Source organism: Ranitomeya imitator, chromosome 2, assembly GCF_032444005.1.
Source record: "Ranitomeya imitator isolate aRanImi1 chromosome 2, aRanImi1.pri, whole genome shotgun sequence".
NCBI lineage: Eukaryota > Metazoa > Chordata > Amphibia > Anura > Dendrobatidae > Ranitomeya > Ranitomeya imitator.
Genome location: NC_091283.1, coordinates 321,410,680 through 321,432,633, shown reverse-complemented (window position 1 = coordinate 321,432,633; position 21,954 = coordinate 321,410,680). Strand labels below are relative to the sequence as shown.

The following is a 21,954-nucleotide window of genomic DNA, read 5'->3' as shown; positions in this document are numbered from 1 at the left end:
ACGGGACAGGGGACCAGTAGAACCCCATACTAAGCCCCCATCAGCAACTAAGACCTACTTTACCACCCCATCCAATAGTGCCTCATCGAAAACCCTGCCTGAAGGTTTAGTTGGACCATCCCCACATGTCCCCGCATATATCAATGGTCAACCTTGCACAGTATTGTTGGATAGCGGGTCTCAAATATCCATCATCTTTGAAGGATATTATAAGAGATATTTATTCAACGTGCCTCTGAAACCGTTGTCTAGACTCGTGGTGTGGGGACTAAGTGATCACAGCTACCCCTACAGAGGATACTTGTCTGTGACGCTATGATTCCTAAAGACTGTTGTTGGAGTGGATAAAGAGATACCCATCATAGCGCTAATCTGCCCAGAGGCCGAGGCAGATGAGAGACCAACACCTGTCATAGTGGGAACAAATGCCAACATCTTCCGTGCGTTAGCTCCATGGTGTTGGGAAGTTGGGGGAGAAAATTACTCGCAGACGCTATCCATCCACCCAGTCTGCCTGGAGGCCTATGTGAGAACGGAGGAGGAGAAGAGGGAACTACAGCCTGAAAGCTTTGACCCTTGTTTTAAAGGAAGTGAGCTAAAAGGAGAAGATACGGGGTTGATCATTGACGGCCTGATGATGCGGGGTGCAGTTTTTTCTCTAGGTGAATGGGACATGGGCCTCGCCCAAGGAGTGGAGCATCGCATTCGGTTGAAGGATCAAAAGCCTTTTCGAGAAAGATCCCGAAGATTGGCCCCGGTGGATATCGAAGATGTCAGGCAGCATATACGCGGTATGTTAGACACAGGAGTCATCATAGAGTCTAGTAGCCCCTATGCTTCCCCCATCGTGATAGCTCGAAAGAAAAATGGAGCTATTCGGATGTGTGTGGATTATCGTACCTTGACGTACGATCCCTGACCAGTACACTGTGCCCCGAATCGATGAAGCTTTGGATTGCCTGCAAGGGAGCCAATGGTTTTCTGTGTTAGATCTCCGGAGTGGCTACTATCAGATACCCATGTCAAAAGAAGATCAAGAGAAGACCGCTTTTATCTGCCCCATTGGGTTCTTCGAGTTTCAGAGACTGCCTCAAGGACTGACAGGTGCTCCGGCCACTTTTCAGAGATGTATGGACAAAGTAGTGGGGGACATGCACTTACGTGAGGTCCTGGTTTATCTAGATGATCTTATTGTTTTTGGGAAGACTCTGGAAGAACACAACCAGCGGTTGTTCAAGGTGCTGGATTGGTTGAAGGAGGCTGGGTTGAAGTTGTCCCTTGACAAGTGCCGGATTTGCCAGACGACTGTGAAATATGTGGGGCACATAGTCAGCAGAGAAGGAATTTCCACCGACCCCGCCAAAGTGGAGGCTGTTGTAAACTGGCCTAAGCCCACCAAACTGAGGGAGCTTAGGTCCTTTTTAGGATTTTGCGGATACTACTGAAGATTTGTACCCCATTACTCTCGGATTGCGAATCCGATAACTGCCCTTACCCAGGGGTATCCCCCTTCCGGGAGGACAGCCCACTCCTCAAGGTCAGGAAAGAGGGTCTACTTCAAAGTTAATTAACTTTTCGGGGATAGATGGACACTGGCATGCGACGAGGCATTCGAGAAAATGAAGTCATGCTTGACCCAAACCCCAGTGTTGGCCTATGCAGACCCCAGTAAACCATATGTGTTACATGTAGATGTTTCTCTTGACGGACTAGGAGGGATTCTCTATAAAGACCATGAAGGCTGTCTGCGTCCTATTTACTACATTAGTCGAGGATTGACTCCCAGTGAACCAACTACTCAGCTCACAAACTGGAGTTTCGGGCTTTGAAATGGGCTGTAGTGGACATGCTGCATGACTACCTCTATGGGGTACACTTTGTGGTTCATACCGACAACAATCCATTAACCTACGTGAGAACCACGGCAAAACTGGATGCCACGGGGTACCGGTGGCTTGCCGCACTCTCTTTTGTATGATTTCAGCTTAAAGTATCGACTGGGGATCAGTAACATTGATGCAGACACACTCTCTCGCCTGTCTAGGGAACCCTTAAATGAGGAAGAAGAAGGGGGATGGATACAGGTCCCTGCCCCTGAGGTGAAGACTCTGTGCCATAGAAATCATACTAATGCTCTCCCTATGCAGGGTTGTGCTGAATTCTTGGGAGTATCCAGTGAAGCGCTCCCATTGTTGTACTGCCGAGTGACAAATGTAACCCCAGACTTGCTCCCTCAACTGACTCGTAATCAAGTCCGAAAGGCACAGCAGGAGGATCGATCAGTGGGGGTAGTCCGATGGTGGGTTAAGATGGGCTCGAGGCCAAAAAAGAATGCAATACGAACAGAGGAATTTGTCCTGCTAACTCGGCAGCTAGAGTCTCTAGTAGTAAGAAATGGACTAATATATCGGGAGGCAAAGCGCCAGAAGGGAGGAGTCCGCCGACAGCTGGTGTTACCCACCCGATTTCGGAGGATGGTCATGAAGTCCCTGCATGATGACCATGGACATCTTGGCACCAAAAAGACCACGAGTCTTGTGGGTGACCGATTTTACTGGCCTCGGATGGAAGCGGATATTGAAGAATACTGCAAATCATGCTCCCGGTGTGTGATGAGAAAAACCTTGCCCCCCTTGCGAACAATACCAGTGATGGCCCACTTGAGCTAGTGTGCATTGATTTCCTCTCCATCGAGCCTGATGAAAGCAATGTCAGTAATGTGTTAGTGGACACTGATCATTTCACCCGATATGGCCATGCCTACCCCACCAAAGATTAAAGGGAAATTACTGTAGCAAAAACACTATGGGATAAGTTATTCGTACATTACGGGCTGCCTGCCCGCATCCATACTGATCAAGGAAGGGATTTCGAAAGTAGACTAATCAAGGAGCTATGCACCATCTGTGGGATCAAGAAATCCAGAACCACCCCGTATCACCCCCAAGGGGTTCCTCAACCTGAGAGGTTTAACCGTACTCTTCTGAACATGTTAGGCACTTTGGATCCCAGGAAGAAGGGACAATGGAGAAGGCATGTGAGTCAGTTGGTTCATCCCTACAATTGCACCACAAATGAGTCAACGGGATACTCGTCTTATTTTCTCATGTTTGGAAGAAAAGCCCGACTACCAGTGGATATTAGTTTTGGGACATCCTTTGACAGCTCTAGAGGGAAGACCTACCTAAAATATGTGTCCCAGCTAAAACAAGATTTGAAAAAAGCTTACAGATTGGCAGAGCAGGCCTCTGATCGGACAGGGAAGCGCAATAAGACTCGCTACGACTGTAGAGTTCGGGAACAAGTTTTACTGCCTGGAAATAGAGTCCTTATCCAACTTATAGGTCTTCCTGGGAAGCACAAGCTTGCTGATCGGTGGTGTCCTGACCCTTATGTGGTGATGGAGCAGCAGCCTGGTGTCCCGGCCTACAGAGTGAAGCCCAAGAGAGGGGGTGGAGCTGTCAAAACCTATCATCGACACCATTTGTTGCCTGTGGGAAAAAACATCCCTTTACTGCCATTGCCAACCCAAGGAGGTCATACAGCCCTTCCATGCGATAGGAGAAGTCGTAGGTGTCAACAACCACCTCAGCCTGGAGTTGCTTCAGGAGGAAGTGACAGCAAGTCTGGGGATGAATGGGGACCCGACGGTCAACGATGACCCATGCCCCATAGGCGCGGGCCCTGAAAACCAGACTCCTGAAGTGGAAGCACAAAAAAGGGACATTTGTCAGGAGGCGAGTGCGCTCTGCCCACCCTTGGGGGAGAGTCCAGAAGAGGGACATTTATTAAATGAAGAGATCCCCCTGGAGGAGCCCGTTCTTGACAGACAAGAATCGGGGGCTGAGGAGGGGGCCCCCTCAGTACACACTCATCCCAAACGGGACACTAGGGCACCCATGATGCTGACCTATGATAGAATGGGACATACCACTGAGGTCCCCAGGCTGATACACTTTAAATCAAATTCTGTTTGGCCTTATTTCCCAGTATCTCCCATGTGTCCAGGAGGTGGTTTGTGTTCAGGTAAATTTGGTGTTAGTCAGGATGCTTTAACCCCCATTCATGTTTCAGGTGGTGAGTCCTCATGTCATGATGGGACACTTTCAATGACTCACCAGGGGGAGAATGTAACACCTGCACTGGGAACTGTCAGGGCAGCTACTGGTATACTGGGACTTACAGACACTAAGAAGAGCTTTGCAGCTGCTGTTAAACAGGGACGTACAGACATTAGCAGATTTTCCCCTGAGCTGCAGTGGACTACAATTCCCAGGAACCCTTGTTTCAGTCAGATGACACAGCCTGGATTGGATGAGGAGGGACTTGGAGGGAGGAGCTGGGCAGAAAGTGAAAGAAAGAGTTCAGAGAAAGAGAAGTGCGTGGCAACTTGCTGTGAGAGACTGAGCACGGCGGATTTGCATCCCTCTACGCTGCAGTGTTGCTGTCCCCTCGGATATACCCGCACTGCTGGAGAGAGCGTGGCTTTTCTTTACCCTCTGAAGCAAGTTGCATCAAGAACTTGAAGAGTTCTGCCGGCACTCCCACCGTATAAAGGACTGAATCCGGCCTCCCCCAGCTAGTGTCCAGAGACCCATCCGACTGTTGGAGACACGCAGTGAGTGCCCTTCTGAGACTTGTGGTTCTACCAGTGCTATTTACAGTGAGTACACTACAGCCCAGACTATTGCCATTAATATTCATCTAAGTGCACCAACTGTTCTAATTTGCGCGCCAACATCCGCGGCAACTGGGCCCCAACGTTTGGACTCAGATAAACCAGAAGAGACAAAAAAACCCTGCTATGTTATACTTGCAGGGTTGAAGTAGAATTAGAGTGTGATGTGTATATGACTTTGACAGAGCACAGTTACTTGTATCGCATGTTATTCTTTTAAATCCATCTAATTTATGCTGCATAGCAATAAACATGTTAAACTGTTTTACTCCTGATCCCTGTGAGTGTGTACTGAGTGTGGCAGGGGCTTCCCGAGTCAGCCCCTGGCAGAAGATAATAGTCCTTCTGCAGTCCCAGAGAGAGAGAGCTCCAATCAAGATTCGGGTTGAGGCACTGCGCCCTGGAGAGGTGAGACCCCCATAACACCCAGTGTACCGTGGTAGCCCTAAAGGGGTGTTACACATGTATCATGTTATCCGAAATAGTCAGGAAACTACCCAAATATTGGCCGACCACAGACTTCAAACTATATACCGAACTTCGTAAGTTTATAAGCCACTCCAGTGTTAGGAATAGAAAGTATGTGAAAAAACAGTATATACCGCTCAGGGAACACAACTTCCAGAGATAATTTCCATATTCATACTAAGTAATAGCACAGATCTCCCAGACATCATAGTTGCACATATCCTTAGTCTTTGTAATAATATTGCACTCATTGCGTGACAGATCACAGCATGGCCATTAGTTAGAAGCTGCTAATGATCTTTGGAGCAGGTAAGTTTCACTGAGTGGTACATATTGGGCCATCTGAAAAATGAGTTCAGTCTAGGACTATTTGCCTGCACTACTAATAGACAGCTGTTACAATATCAAACTAGTGCAGTCCCTATAGGAGAAAAAAAATTATAATTATACTGTATTTTCACATACTATCTATTCCTAACACTGGAGTGGCTTATAAACTTACGAAGTTAATAGTTTGAAGTCTGGGATCTGCCTATATACGGCTAGTTTTCTGACTGTTTTGGATAACATGAAACACTATTTTAGTTTGTTTTTCCCATCTAGTCTGGCTTGAATATAGGTCAATATTAAATAAAGTCTCCCGATGAGTCGTCTTTGGTGAGGACGGTGAAACCCATAGAAATGAGAGGCTTTGAGAGTGAGTATGTATACCTCACCTCACCCTATATACTGAAACGTGGGGTATATGTTTTTTCTATTAGTCACCTTCTGACTAACCTTCAGGGGGTGAGTTATGGGTATAGTTTTACATTTGGAATTAATAAAGTTTTAGTTTTATCCTTTTGTCAGCAAACATGAGGAATGACATGAGACAACCCCTTTAAGAAGATCCAATTTTGCTTAAAACTATTCCAACATTATGAACGTAAAAATGGCTTCTCCGCTATGTGACATCTCTGATGTTTATTAACAGTTGATTTCCAAGTAAAATATTTCCCACATTAAGAAAATCAAAATGGCTTCTCCTCTGTGTGAAGGCTCTGATGTCTAACAAGACGCTCTTTCAGGTTAAAACATTTCCCACATTCTGAACAGGAAAAAGGCTTCTCCTCCGTGTGACTGCTCTGATGTCTAATAAGATGCTCTTTCCGATTAAAACATTTCCCACATTCTGAACAGGAAAAAGGCTTCTCCTCTGTGTGACTGCTCTGATGTCTAATAAGATGCCCTTTCCGATGAAAGCATTTCTCACATTCTGAACAGGAAAAAGGCTTCTCCCCTGTGTGAGTTCTCTGGTGCTCAACCAAAATTGATTTCCATTTAAAACATTTCCCACATTCTGAACAGGAAAAAGGCTTCTCACCTGTGTGACTGCTCTGATGTCTAACAAGTAGCGCTTTGTGGTTAAAACATTTCTCACATTCTGAACAGGAAAAAGGCTTCTCCCCTGTGTGACTGCTCTGGTGCTTAACCAAATCTGATTTCCATTTATAGCATTTCCCACATTCTGAACAGGAAAAAGGCTTCTCTCCAGTGTGAGTTCTCTGATGCCTAACCAAATCTGATTTCGAGCTAAAATATTTCCCACATTCTGAACAGGAAAAAGGCTTCTCCCCTGTGTGAGTTCTCTGGTGCTTAACCAAATCTGATTTCCATATATAACATTTCCCACATTCTGAACAGGAAAAAGGCTTCTCCCCTGTGTGAGTTCTCTGGTGCTTAACCAAATCTGATTTCCATATATAACATTTCCCACATTCTGAACAGGAAAAAGGCTTCTCCCCTGTGTGACTGCTCTGATGTCTAACAAGAAGCGCTTTCTGGTTAAAACATTTCCCACATTCTGAACATGAAAAAGGCTTCTCCCCTGTGTGAGTTCTCTGGTGCCTAACCAAATCTGATTTTGAGCTAAAATATTTCCCACATTCTGAACAGGAAAAAGGCTTCTTCCCTGTGTGAGTTCTCTGGTGCTTAACCAAATCTGATTTCCATATATAACATTTCCCACATTCTGAACAGGAAAAAGGCTTCTCCCCTGTGTGACTGCTCTGATGTTTAACAAGATGCGCTTTCTGGTTAAAACATTTCCCACATTCTGAACAGGAAAAAGGCTTCTCCCCTGTGTGGGTTCTCTGGTGTTTATCAAGTTCTGATTTCCATTTAAAACATTTCCCACATTCTGAACATGAAAAGGATCTGTCCCCTGTGTGAGTTCTCTGGTGAGTAACAAAATTTGGTTTCCGTGTAAAATATTTCCCACATTCTGAACATGAAAATGATTTCTTTGCTTTAGGAGCAGTTTGTTTTTTAATACCTCTTTTGTGACTTTGATTTCCCTTAGTATTCAGTAATGAATCAGAAGAAGGGACCTGTTTCAAAGGATCAGCTGACAGTTCTTTGCTGTGAAGGGATGATGTTATAACTGGAGTAATAGCATTCACTTCAGTTGTATCTTGTAGGATCTCAAGATCATCAGATTTAAAAATTGAAGATGTCAGCCGTCCTTCTGATCTCCTAATACAGTCATCTGCTGAGATAAAAAACAATGATTATTTTTTAATAAAATATCCATGAGTTTTATGTTCTTGAACATTTCTAATTAAACTGTCCATAAAAATGGCAAGCTATGTAAAAAACTTTAATTATTTACCAAGACAATGACAGTTCACAGTCTAATAGAAAACCTTATTAGATGAACCAGTAGTGTGTGGTGTTCAACTGTTTGTTCATTCTGCCTCCCAAATATAGAATAAAAAGAAACCAATCAATGTTATGTAGGCGAAAATAATACCAATTCTCATCTCACAAAAAATAACTCCAAACAGGTCCATCATCTGTCAATGGAAAAACATTAGGCTTTGTGCACACATTGCGGATTTTGATGTGGATCCGCAGCATTTTTGGACGCGCGGAATTGCATCAAATCCACAGTGTAGTGCACAAGCAATATTAGTCAATGTGAAATTGACATTTGTTGTGCACATGCTGTGGAAAGAAATGGGCGGAATTGCAGTTTTTTTTCCCGCAGTAGTCAATGTGAAATTGACATTTGTTGTGCACATGCTGCGGAAAGAAATGCGCGGAATTGCAGTTTTTTTTCCCGCAGCATGTCAATTCTTTTTGCGGATTTGCAGCGTTTCTGCACCCATTGATTTCCATTGTGTCAGGCCACTCCGCAGCAAAGCCGCCGGTTTAAAAAAGATCTGCGGATGTGCCTGCAAGAAAAGCTGCAGATTGGGAGGGGGAAGAGTGTGTGGTTGGAGACTGTGTTTGGGAGGAGACCGTGTGTACGGAGAAGATGTGCGTATCTGTGTGCGTGGCGGTGTGTGTGTATGTGGCTGTAAGTCCCATCTGGCTATGCCTGCTACAGTGACAGGAAGCTGGATAATGGGACAGTAGTAGTCCCATCATCCGGCTACTGTGTTCAAGTGTAAAAAACAAAAAGAAAAAACACATACATATGCAGTACATACTCACCATACACCTAGTCTCTGAAGCCTTCGATCACCTGTAAAAAAATTAAAATAAAAAAACAACAGTATACTCCCTGATCTGATGTAATCCATGCAATAACGAGTGTCCAACGACGATCTCCCAGATGCGACCGCTCACCAGGGGCTCCGGTGATACAGTGAGAGGAGGTAATCCTCTGCACTGTATCCCTCCGCCGTGAGTTCAGTATAGTTCATACTGTCACTTGTGGCTCCGCTGCATGGGAAAATTCTAATGCAGCGTCGCCATAAAGTGAGAGCCTGAACTCAGGTAACCTCTTCAGTGATGCACTGCAGGAGCCATTGTCTCCTGTCAGTGTGTCACTGGAGGCCTATAGAGCTATCACATCTCCTGATGTTTTTTTTTTTTTTTTTTGGGGGGGGGCTATTTTAATAGCCAGTAAAGGCTAAAAATAAAGCTGCGGGCTGATATTCATAACCTGGGAAGATCCATGGGTATTAATCCCTTCCCAGGCTATAAACATCGGTCCCTAGTCGCTGGCTTTCCCTCTATGGTGCAGAAAATTGCGCGGGAGCCCATGCCATTCTTTTAATTTTTTTTTTATAAATTAAACAGATACTGCATTTAAGGCCAGGGTCACACTTGTGAGAAACTCGCACGAGTCTCTCGCATGAATACTCGGCACTGCCACCGGCACTCGGGACCGGAGTGTACGGCTGCATGTATTTCTATGCAGCTTACCGCTCCAGTCCTGAGTGCCGGCGGCAGTGCCTGGTGTTAAGGTCCGAGACTCTTGCGAGTTTATCGCAAGTGGGACCCCGGCCTAACGCAGATTTTGTGTGTGTGTGTCCTTATTTCACTTTGAATGTACTATTTTATTATGATTATTCCTAAACATCAGGCTTGGTATTATCTATCTATCTGTAGATCTAGCCTTGAGAAAGGCTCTACATGAGCTGAAACGTCGCCATGATGGGCTATTAAACTTGAACACTTTTTGAACTCATTTGCAATGGTGTGCTGCCTTTGACTTCTTGGACTCTCATTATAAGGTTTGGTACATGCCTGAGGGGCTTTGCACCCAGAATTTGTTTTTTCTGTGCTGCTCTCACTTTTTGCTATAGTATCTATAGATCTATCTATTATCTATCTATCTTTCTTTCTGTGTGTGTAAACATTATTGTTCAATGGAGTATGTAAATGAAGAGGTTGGACAAGAAATTACATCACAATTTTTTTTTCTTTCTTTCAATAATAGATCTCTATTTAGCTTTCAAAAACACATACAAATCCGCAAAAAAAAAAATGCATGAAAATCCGCATCAAATCCGTGCAGATTTTTACCTGCGTTTTTTGCCAAGAGATGCAGAATATGCACAGAACATTTCACAGGAAAATCAGCAACGTGTGCACAAAGGCTGTTGAGAAGCAACAGGGTTTCCATACACCAATCCAGCAAAATGTCACCGGCGATGGTGGCGCCTGCGCAGTAGCATCTATTCAGTAGCATCTATCAGGCGCTGCCGGTGTCATTTTGGTGGATGTAATTTTTTTTATAAGCCTCCCAATAGCCACAATATTATAGGCATTATCAACAATAATATCAACATTATTATATGCATTATGTAAAACAGGGGGCAGCTCACTCAGGGATCAGTGACCTGCCATAAGCCAATACAGATGAAGATGTAATCAGAGCACCACATAAAGCCCCACCAGAGCAAAAGAATCTCATTCACTGAAAACTACAAATAAAGATTAAACAACCACAAGACGGATTTCATCACCGGGTATCATTGTAATCAGTATAACGGCACCGACCTGACACTGTCTTTAGTTACTGTGCACAATCCTGCTGACAGGTTCACTTTAAATTTAAATCTTAGGCATTTCGAAGAGGCAATGGAGAGGTTTTTTTAAGACTATCAGTTACACACTCACATAAGTGAGGTAGTCCGATCTCACCACAATCAAACTATCATAACGAGTGAACAGGTAAAAAAAAAAAACAGAATAAAAAAGTATGTTACATCCCCAACAACAACAGAAGGGGAGAACTCCAACACTAAACCAGAGTTGCACTCATTTATGGTGGACCATTGGATCTATTATGGGTCCTGACCAGAAGATTAGAGAAAATAATATTGCTCCTCATTTCAGGAGAGATTGTGCAGTAAGGTGAACTCCTTCGGATCGAAAACAATGTCATTTAGGACGTGGAGTGAATCCATGAAACCAGGGGTCGAGCCAATACATCTCCTGCGGGAGTGAATAAATGTATATTACAGCCATCAGCCACACACAGCTCAGAGATCTATCATGGAACAGGTATAATGATTTTCCTGTAGTTTATCACAATCCTGTTTGAAGTTAGAAGGCTTTAAAATAAATTAAAAAGTCAGGATAAAGAGAAACTCTGTTGTTATTGTAAAATTCACACTTGGCCTCACTGCACATTTACTGTTGTCGATCATAAAGGCAAAATTTGTACAGGAAGACTGGACCTGGTCTTGTAGGGACCATATGATCACATTCAGCAGCACAGAAGGAAGAGAAGGAAGATTCATCCAATAAGATATCAGGGATCTAGGAAGCCAACAGCATCATTACCTTCCGCTTTCTCTTACAGGCCCATCATAAAATATTTCTACATACGCTGTCATTTGTCTTTGCAGTTTACAAATCTAGGCAGTTAACGGTCAGTGTCTTCTATCCCCAGCATACAGTAGGTGGATCCTCCAGTTGGAAAGTTCTATAGAAAATGGCTTTCAATGTTCAAAGTCATTTGAACAGTTTTGGATGGAGGAGAATGTTGTGGTCTTGAGGCCAAATGGTGATCACACGATTGTGATATGGCCGGACTACACCACCGATAAAGCAGCCACAGCCGGTGACCGAGAAGAATCTGTGACTTCTCTGCATTTAGTGGTTTCTACTCACCTAGGTAGTCATATGTAGGAATCTCCTCTTTACACCGCTCATCACCCCTCACATATGTCTCTGTAGTATTAAAATGGGTCAGATCTTCACCCTGAAACAAATATTGTAAATGTCACAGACAGATGGAGAAGTCACATCTATGATCAGCTCTAATCCTGCCATCTCCACCGTTCTCATTACACAAGTATAAAACACAATACTGGTGGATAAAACAAGACTGAGCACAAGACCTTCACAGCCGTCTACACATCATAGGGGAGATCTCATCACAGCTTCTCTCCATCTACCTGACGATCCTGAGGAACATTTGGATCTTCTGGTTTACAGTCCTGTGGAAGAAGAAGATGGGGACATCTCTCTGGTGTTGTCCTCTTACTGGATAGATCTGGAGGAAACACATACAGGGACTGAATTCTTTACATACAGATAATTATAGGCCGTGTGTTTTTAGTCCTGTCTATTACCTGGTGATGTGAGGGGCTGGGGAACCTCCATTATGATGTTCTTGCACAGATCTTTGTGCCCTTCTAAATACTCCCACTCCTCCATGGAGAAATAGACTGTGACATCCTGACACCTTATAGGAACCTGACACATACAATGATACCGTCATCCCCCGATCCCTTCATAATGTTACTGTATAATGTCCGAGCATTCCCAGCAGTGTCACCTCTCCAGTCAGCAGCTCAATCATCTTGCAGATGAGGTCTAGGATCTTCTGGTCATTGATGTCCTCATGTACAGGGGAGTGAGGTGGAGGTCCCGTGATTGGGTTCATAGGTCTTATGCATCCCTCAGGGTCCTGACAGTGATCACTAGAGGTCTTCTTCACTACTGTGTACTCCTGGTTATGGAGAGACACATTAATAAATCTCACTACAGACATTTCCAGAGTTCTCACCTCTCCAGTTCTGTCCATCTGTTATTCCCATAGATAAGAATGATGTAATGTGACGTCACCAGAATCTCTCACCTCTCCAGTAAGCCGGAAGAGGATCTCTAGGGTGAGGTGTAATATCCTCTCCACCATCTTGTCTCTGTCCATATCCATCCTTGATGGGTAAATCAGGAAAATGTTCTTATATAGAAGATCTTCACTGAGAGGATCCGATATTGTAGAGACCTGAATGAGAAGATGAGCCGATGTAACATCATAAGAATCCTGTGTAATAATACAATTACTGGAGATAATAAGGGAAACATATGAGGAGATTTATTATTTTACAGTATTTAGTTTCTTCTTTACATCTACTAATAAAACCTATATATTTAGGCCACAGACAACAAGCAGCTTCTTCCGCGGAGTCGGCAGCTGAATACGTTTCTCATAGACTCATCTTCCATAACGCTAATTCTCGTCTCATTTACCGACCCTGGAATCGGCATTAGCAATACTGCAGGAGATATTCATTACACATGACAGGAGAAATAACTACTTCATGATGAGGACGACATCTTCATCTTCTACTACGGCTCTAGAAACATATTTGTCCAGAGTCCGTCACGGACTTCATCACCACCGGCCGTCTATATGAAGGTTTCCCGTCTTCCTCGCACTGTAATCTTCTATCACGTTAGATCTCATGTCTAATTCACACACAGAAGTTTGAGGCTTTTATAAAAGATTTTTTGTTTCCACAAACACCACGGACAGAAATGATCTGATCCCAAAGTCTCCATGTACAGTGATTTATGGGGTTTATTTCTGGCCCTAGGCTTTACTATATTAGAAGAGAAACACCAGAAAAGAAACAGATATTAAAATGTTTCTAAAGAAAATTGGCTCCAACAATTCTTGTGAAAATTAAAAAACATGGAAAAAGCAGAAGACACATTTTATTTTTTCACACAATAAACAATTGTTTAAAAAAAATTAACTCTTTTGGCCACCAGAACATAGATGTACACCACAGGGACAGCACAGAGGCGGCTGCAACAAAAACCCTGGCAGTTTAACCACTTACTGCTTACAAAAGCAAACATGGCACCTAAGGTGTGAGAGTTTGGCTGAATGCCCCTTCGCCCCCAAGTACTCGATAGTATACTATGATATTTACATGCATAATAATGGTGTCTGGGATGCAATGTTTGAAGGTCTATTAGGCCGGGCCAGAGGCAGAGTCCAATAAGTCACCTTTTAACGCCCCCATACACATTAGACACAATTCAAAAGCATACATGGTCCGACCTGGTTATCTAGATCATATATTAGTTATACCAGCCATGCCAACCACGGCGGACCTAGGACCTCAAATGGACAACTGCATATACGAGTAATACACAAACAAAGCACCAAAAACGCAGTCAAAGAACGTCCAATTAATGCAAATATGAAACAACTTTATTAGATAAAAGACACACAGGTATGCAGCATGGCAGGCAAACAGATCCCCTACACAAGCCCGCACACACATCTCATGTTAAGGGACCGGACTGGAGTGCACAAATATTTATTATGGACCATATGGGTAAAAAGTCCATATACGTTTCAATAGCATCAGTGATGAAGAAACGTCTATCAACAAAATATGTGACCCCATACACATTAGACTAAAGTTCCATGAATGCACTGATTTGGAGGTTTTGGGCGACTGGATAATGTATTTGGGGGCCTCCCGACAGATGATGTCAGGGCAAAGAAGGATCTGGCATCCTGAATTTCAGAGGCTAATCCGTTTGTTCTTCCTGTAGATAATCCTCCGCTAGAGGAGTCTGGAGGCGACTCTCTCATACAGACCCACAGGAAAGCTGGAATATTTGTGTGTATGGGGGAGTCGGGAGAGATGGCCGTCTGCCAAATGACCGTTCACCCAACACTTATCTCATGTATATGGGGCTGTTAGTATTACACTGACAGGCAGTGATGATACACGGCACTACAGTAGTACAGGGCATCACCGGAGCCATCAGAAGCTTGTATGTTGTATGATCGCACTAATCAGAGGTGCTTAAAACTGGTTTAAAAAAATGTTTCAAGCGAAAAAAAAATCATAGTTTTAACAACCAGAAATATCCGTCACTATAGGGAAAACCGAGTCACTGCACAATGTTAGTTACTTCACGTCCATAACAACTTTTTTATACTATTTTATAATCCTATACACAGTGGAGTAGATAGAAATAACAAGTCTGACAGCAATAGCTGGAATTGGGCCCCAAACCTCAAGAGGGAAAAAAATAAAATAGAAAATATATTTGTAATGTCACCTACAGGTGTTTCTCAAAAAATTAGAATATCATCAAAAAGTAATTTATTTCAGTTATTCAATACAAAAAGTGAAACTCTTATATTATATAGAGTAATTACAAATAGAGTGATCTATTTCACGTGTTTATTTCTGGTAATGTTGATGATTGGCTTACAGCCAATGAAAACCAAAAGTCATTATCTCAGTAAATTAGAGTAATTAACAAAAACACCTGCAAAGATTTCCTAAGCGTTTAAAAAGGTCCCTTATTGTGTTACAGTAGGCTCCACAATCATGGGGAAGACTGCTGACTTGACAGTTATCCAGAAGGCAGTTATTGACACACTCCACAAGGAGGGTAAGTCACAAAAGGTCATTGCTAAAGAATCTGGCTATTCACAGATTGCTGTATCTAAGCATATTAATGGAAAGTTGAGTGGAAATTAAAAGTGTGGTAGAACAAAGGTACACAAGCAACTGGAATAAACGCAGCCTTGAAAGGATTGTTACGAAAAGGCCATTCAAAAAATTGGGGGAAATTCACAAAGAGTGGACTGCTGCTGCAGTCATTGCTTCAAGAGCCACCACACACAGACATATCCTCCATGGGCTACAAGTGATAATGTGTGCAAAATGTAAAGCGCTGCGGAATATGTTAGCGCTATATAAAAGTAAAAGATTATTATTATTATGAGGCTGAAATATCGGCTGGTTGTATAGGCACTACTACAACCACTACCGATAATTTAGCAAAATTAGTATTATCATGTACTGGCAGTGGTGGTATAGCGTGCCTGCCGAGGGTTCAGAGAGCTGGAGCTGCAGCAAGGCAGGGTTTGTGCTGATGACAATGTTATGGTATGCTGTGGACCCCTGGCTGACATGCTGATGTGAAGCAAATGAGAGAAAAATTTGTTAATTGAGCACTTACTTGCGTTATCGGTGGTGATACAATAACACACCATGTTTTCTATTGATAAGTATTTATTGTTCTCAACCATTTTTATGAAATGGGTTGTAAGAAGGTGTACCTCTGTGGCACATGTGCTATACTCAAGTGCTACTACAGGAGACCTAAGCCTTAAGATGGGCCCTGGCCCGCGTCACAGTGGGCCACTGCATTGTGCTTGCCCCCAGGCTAAAATTTGCCAGCCAGCTCCTGGCCCCTGATGCACCTAAACAGTGGAAACCCCCCACAATTGACACCATTTTGGAAACTAGACCCCGTTGGGACCTTATCCTGATGTGTATTGAGCACCTTGAAATCCCAGGTGCTTCACAGACGTTTATAACATTAAGCTATAAAAATTTTAAAAAATCACATTTTTCCCACAAAAAAATCTTTTATAGCTACAAATTTCATACTTTCACAAGGGCAAAAGGAGAAAATGGACACAAAAGTTTGCTTTGCAATTTCTCCGGAGTTCATTGATACCCCAAATGTGGTCGAAAACTACTTTTGAGGCACAGGGCAAAGCTTAGAAGGGAAGTAGCACCATATTACAGGGCAGATGTACCCCACATAAGGGACCCCATTTTGGAAATTATACCCCTTTAGGAATTTATCTACAGATGTAATGATGATTTTGACTCCATGGGTGTTTTCCAGAAACAGGTATCAGTGGATGTTGCAGAGTGAAAATTGCAAACTGCCATTGTAGTGACCAGTACATTATGCCCAGCTCATGCTTCTGGAGACACGCCCCTGTAAATTAGGCAGGCTGTCATCACTACAGAAATGCCAAACATGTGGGCGCTAAATGTTGCTTAGGCACACTGGAGCTCAGAAGGGAGGGGGCTGTTATGACCTGGTGGTTAGGAGCACCCGGAATGACCTGATAGTTAAACCTCATACAGGACTAGCTCTGGGATGTGGGAGCTCTGCTGACCGCAAGCCCTAATCCTATCACACACACTAGAAATAGCCGTGGAGCGCTCCTGACCAGACCTAGGCGCCTCATCACAGCCTAAGAACTATCTAGCCCTAGAGATAGAAAATAAAGCCTACTTTGCCTCAGAGAAATTCCCCAAAGGTAAAGGAAGCCCCCCACATATATTGACTGTGAGTAAAGATGAAAGTCACAAACGCAGAAATGAAACAGGTTACAGCAAAGGGAGGCCAGACTTACTAAATAGACAGAGGATAGGAAAGGTAACTTTGCGATCAGCACAAAAACCTACAAAAGACCACGCAGAGTGTACAAAAAAGACCTCCGCACCGACTCACGGTGCGGAGGGACCACTCTGAATCCCAGAGCTTCCAGCTAGCAAGACAAAATCATGAAAACCAGCTGGACAAGAAAACAATGAACAAATAATGACTATCAGGAACTTAGCTTCTGCAGGAGAAGGCAGGTCACCAGAGAGATCCAGGAGCGAACTGAACAAATGCAAAAACATTGACAGCTGGCATGGAGTAACGATCTGAGAGGAGTTAAATAGAGCAGTCAACCAAAGGATAAACCACGTCACCTGTGTAAGGAACCTCAGAAGCAGCAGCTTCACTCACAGCCACCAGAGGAAGCCCATAGACAGAACTCGCCGAAGTACCACTCACGACCACAGGGGGGAGGTCGACAACAGAATTCACGACAGTACCCCCCCTTGAGGAGGGGTCACCGAACCCTCACCAGAGCCCCCAGGCCGATCAGGATGAGCCAGATGAAAGGCACGAACAAGATCGGCAGCATGAACATCAGAGGCAAAAACCCAGGAATTATCTTCCTGACCATAACCCTTCCACTTGACCAGGTACTGGAGTTTCCGTCTCGAAACACGGGAATCCAAAATCTTCTCCACCACATACTCCAACTCCCCCTCGACCAACACCGGGGCAGGAGGATCAACGGAGGGAACCATAGGCGCCACGTATCTCCGCAACAACGACCTATGGAACACATTATGGATGGCAAAAGAAGCAGGAAGATCCAAACGAAATGACACAGGATTAAGAACTTCAGAAATCTTATATGGTCCAATGAAACGAGGCTTAAACTTAAGAGAGGAAACCTTCATAGGAACGTGACAAGATGACAACCAAACCAAATCCCCAACACGAAGTCGGGGACCAACACAACGCCGGCGGTTACGAAACGTTGAGCCTTCTCCTGGGACAATGTCAAATTGTCCACCACATGAGTCCAAATCTGCTGCAACCTGTCCACCACCGCATCCACACCAGGACAGTCCGAAGGCTCAACCTGCCCTGAAGAGAAGCGAGGATGGAAACCAGAATTACAGAAAAAAGGAGAAACTAAAGTAGCCGAGCTGGCCCGATTACTAAGGGCGAACTCAGCCAAAGGCAAGAAAGACACCCAATCATCCTGATCAGCAGAAACAAAGCATCTCAGATATGTCTCCAAAGTCTGATTAGTTCGTTCGGTTTGGCCATTAGTCTGAGGATGAAAAGCCGAAGAAAAAGACAAATCAATGCCCATCTTAGCGCAAGAGGACCGCAAAAACCTCGAAACAAACTGGGAACCTCTGTCCGAGACGATGTTCTCTGGAATGCCATGCAAACAAACCACATGCTGGAAAAACAATGGCACCAAATCAGAGGAGGAAGGCAGTTTAGATAAGGGTACCAAATGGACCATCTTAGAAAAGCGATCACAAACCACCCAAATGACCGACATCTTTTGAGAAACAGGGAGATCAGAAATAAAATCCATGGAAATATGCGTCCAGGGCCTCTTCGGGATCGGCAAGGGCAAAAGCAACCCACTGGCACGAGAAAAGCAGGGCTTAGCCCGAGCACAAATTCCACAGGACTGCACAAAAGAACGCACATCCCGTGACAAAGAAGGCCACCAAAAGGATCTAGCCACTAAATCTCTGGTACCAAAGATTCCAGGATGACCAGCCAATACTGAACAATGAATCTCCGAGATAACTGTACTAGTCCATCTATCAGGGACAAACAGTTTCTCCCTAGGACAACGGTCAGGTCTATCAGCCTGAAACTTTTGCAGCACACGCCGCAAATCAGGGGAAATGGCAGACAAAATTACCCCTTCTTTAAGAATACCCGCCGGCTCCGGAACACCCGGAGAGTCAGGCACAAAACTCCTTGACAGGGCGTCAGCCTTCACATTCTTAGATCCCGGAAAGTATGAAACCACAAAATCAAAACGGGAGAAAAAGAGCGACCATCGAGCCTGTCTAGGATTCAACCGTTTGGCAGACTCGAGATAAGTTAAATTCTTGTGATCCGTCAAGACCACCACGCGATGTTTAGCTCCTTCAAGCCAATGTCGCCACTCCTCGAATGCCCACTTCATGGCCAACAACTCCCGATTGCCCACATCATAATTGTGCTCAGCAGGCGAGAATTTCCTAGAAAAGAAGGCACAGGGTTTCATCACCGAGCCATCAGAACTTCTTTGCGACAAAACAGCCCCTGCTCCAATTTCAGAAGCATCAACCTCCACCTGAAAAGGGAGCAAAACATCTGGCTGGCACAACACAGGGGCAGAAGCAAAACGACGCTTCAACTCCTGAAAAGTCTCTACAGCCGCAGAGGACCAATTGACCACATCAGCACCTTTCTTGGTCAAATCAGTCAACGGCTTAGCAACACTGGAAAAGTTAGCGATGAAGCAACGATAAAAATTAGCAAAGCCCAGGAACTTCTGCAAGCTCTTCACAGATGTCGGCTGAGTCCAATCGTAAATGGCCTGAACTTTAACAGGGTCCATCTCAATAGTAGAAGGGGAAAAAATGTAACCCAAAAATGAAACCTTCTGAACTCCAAAGAGACACTTTGACCCCTTCACAAACAAGGAATTCGCACGAAGGACCTGGAACACCATTCTGACCTGCTTCACATGAGATTCCCAATCATCCGAAAAGACCAAAATGTCATCCAAATATACAATCATGAATCTATCCAGGTACTCTCGGAAGATGTCATGCATAAAGGACTAAAACACAGATGGAGCATTAGAAAGCCCGAATGGCATAACCAGGTACTCAAAATGGCCCTCGGGCGTATTAAATGCCGTCTTCTATTCATCACCCTGTTTAATTCGCACAAGATTATACGCACCACGAAGATCTATCTTGGTGAACCAACTAGCCCCCTTAATCCGAGCAAATAAATCAGACAGCAGCGGCAAAGGATACTGAAATTTGACTGTGATCTTATTAAGAAGGTGGTAATCAATACAAGGTCTCAAAGAACCATCCTTCTTGGCCACAAAAAAGAACCCTGCTCCCAATGGTGACGACGACGGACGAATATGACCCTTCTCCAAGGATTCCTTTATATAACTCCGCATAGCGGCGTGCTCTGGCACAGATAAATGAAACAGACGGCCCTTAGGAAACTTACTACCAGGAATCAAATCAATAGCACAGTCGCAATCCCTATGAGGAGGTAGGGCACCAGATTTGGGCTCTTCAAATACATTCCGGTAATCTGATAAAAACTCAGGGACTTCAGAAGGAGTGGAAGGTGAAATTGAGAGCAATGGAACATCACCATGTACCCCCTGACAACCCCAGCTGGACACAGACATAGATTTCCAATCCAACACTGGATTATGGACCTGTAGCCATGGCAACCCCAAAACGACCACATCATGCAGATTATGCAACACCAAAAAGCGAATATCCTCCTGATGTGCAGGAGCCATGCACATGGTCAATTGAGTCCAGTACTGAGGCTTATTCTTGGCCAAAGGCGTAGCATCAATTCCTCTCAATGGAATAGGATACTGCAAGGGCTCCAAGAAAAAACCACAGCGCCTGGCAAACTCCAAGTCCATCAAATTCAGGGCAGCGCCTGAATCCACAAATGCCATTACAGAATAGGACGACAGAGAGCAAATCAGAGTAACGGACAAAAGAAATTTAGACTGTACCATACCAATGATGGCAGACCTAGCGAACCGCTTAGTGCGCTTAGGACAATCGGAGATAGCATGAGTGGATTCACCACAGTAAAAACACAGCCCATTCCGACGTCTGTGTTCTTGCCGTTCAGCTCTGGTCAAAGTCCTATCACACTGCATAGGCTCAGGCCTATGCTCAGAGAATACCGCCAGATGGTGCACAGCTTAGCGCTCACGCATGCGCCGATCAATCTGAATGGCCAAAGACATAGACTCATTCAGACCAGCAGGCATGGGAAATCCCACCATGGCATCCTTAAGGGCTTCAGAAAGACCCTTTCTGAAAATTGCCGCCAGGGCACATTCATTCCACTGAGTAAGCACAGACCACTTTCTAAACTTCTGACAGTACACCTCCGCTTCATCCTGACCCTGACACAAAGCCAGCAAGATTTTCTCTGCCTGATCCACTGAATTTGGTTCATCATAAAGCAATCCAAGCGCCAGAAAAAACGCATCAACATCACGCAATGCCGGATCTCCTGGCGCAAGGGAAAATGCCCAGTCTTGAGGGTCACCACGCAACAAAGAAATAATGATTTTCACCTGTTGAACGGGGTCACCAGAGGAGCGGGGTTTCAAAGCTAGAAACAGTTTACAATTATTTTTGAAATTCAAGAACCTAGATCTATCCCCAGAAAATAAGTCAGGAATAGGAATTTTAGGCTCTAACATAGGATTCTGAACCACAAAATCTTGAATGTTTTGTACCCTTGCAGAGAGATGATCCATACAAGAGGACAGACCTTGAATGTCCATATCTACACCTGTGTCCTGAACCACCCAAAGGTCTAGGGGAAAAGAAAGACAAAACACAGTGCAAAGAAAAAAAAATGGTCTCAGAAGTTCTCTTATCCCTCTATTGAGATGCATTAATACTTTGGGCCAGCTGTACTGTTATGACCTGGTGGTTAGGAGCACCCGGAATGACCTGATAGTTAAACCTCATACAGGATGAGCTCTGGGATGTGGGAGCTCTGCTGACCGCAAGCCCTAATCCTATCACACACACTAGAAATAGCCGTGGAGCGCTCCTGACCAGACCTAGGCGCCTTGTCACAGCCTAAGAACTATCTAGCCCTAGAGATAGAAAATAAAGCCTACCTTGCCTCAGAGAAATTCCCCAAAGGTAAAGGAAGCCCCCCACATATATTGACTGTGAGTAAAGATGAAAGTCACAAACGCAGAAATGAAACAGGTTACAGCAAAGGGAGGCCAGACTTACTAAATAGACAGAGGATAGGAAAGGTAACTTTGCGATCAGCACAAAAACCTACAAAAGACCTCCGCACCGACTCACGGTGCGGAGGGACCACTCTGCATCCCAGAGCTT

The 21,954-nt window shown here is 44.3% G+C and overlaps 1 pseudogene; it reads right to left on the bottom strand.

Annotated features, from left to right (window-relative positions):
* Nucleotides 1-6,063: 6,063 nt before the first annotated feature.
* Nucleotides 6,064-21,954, bottom strand: part of LOC138666479 (zinc finger protein 432-like) — a 67,392-nt pseudogene continuing 51,501 nt past the window's right edge.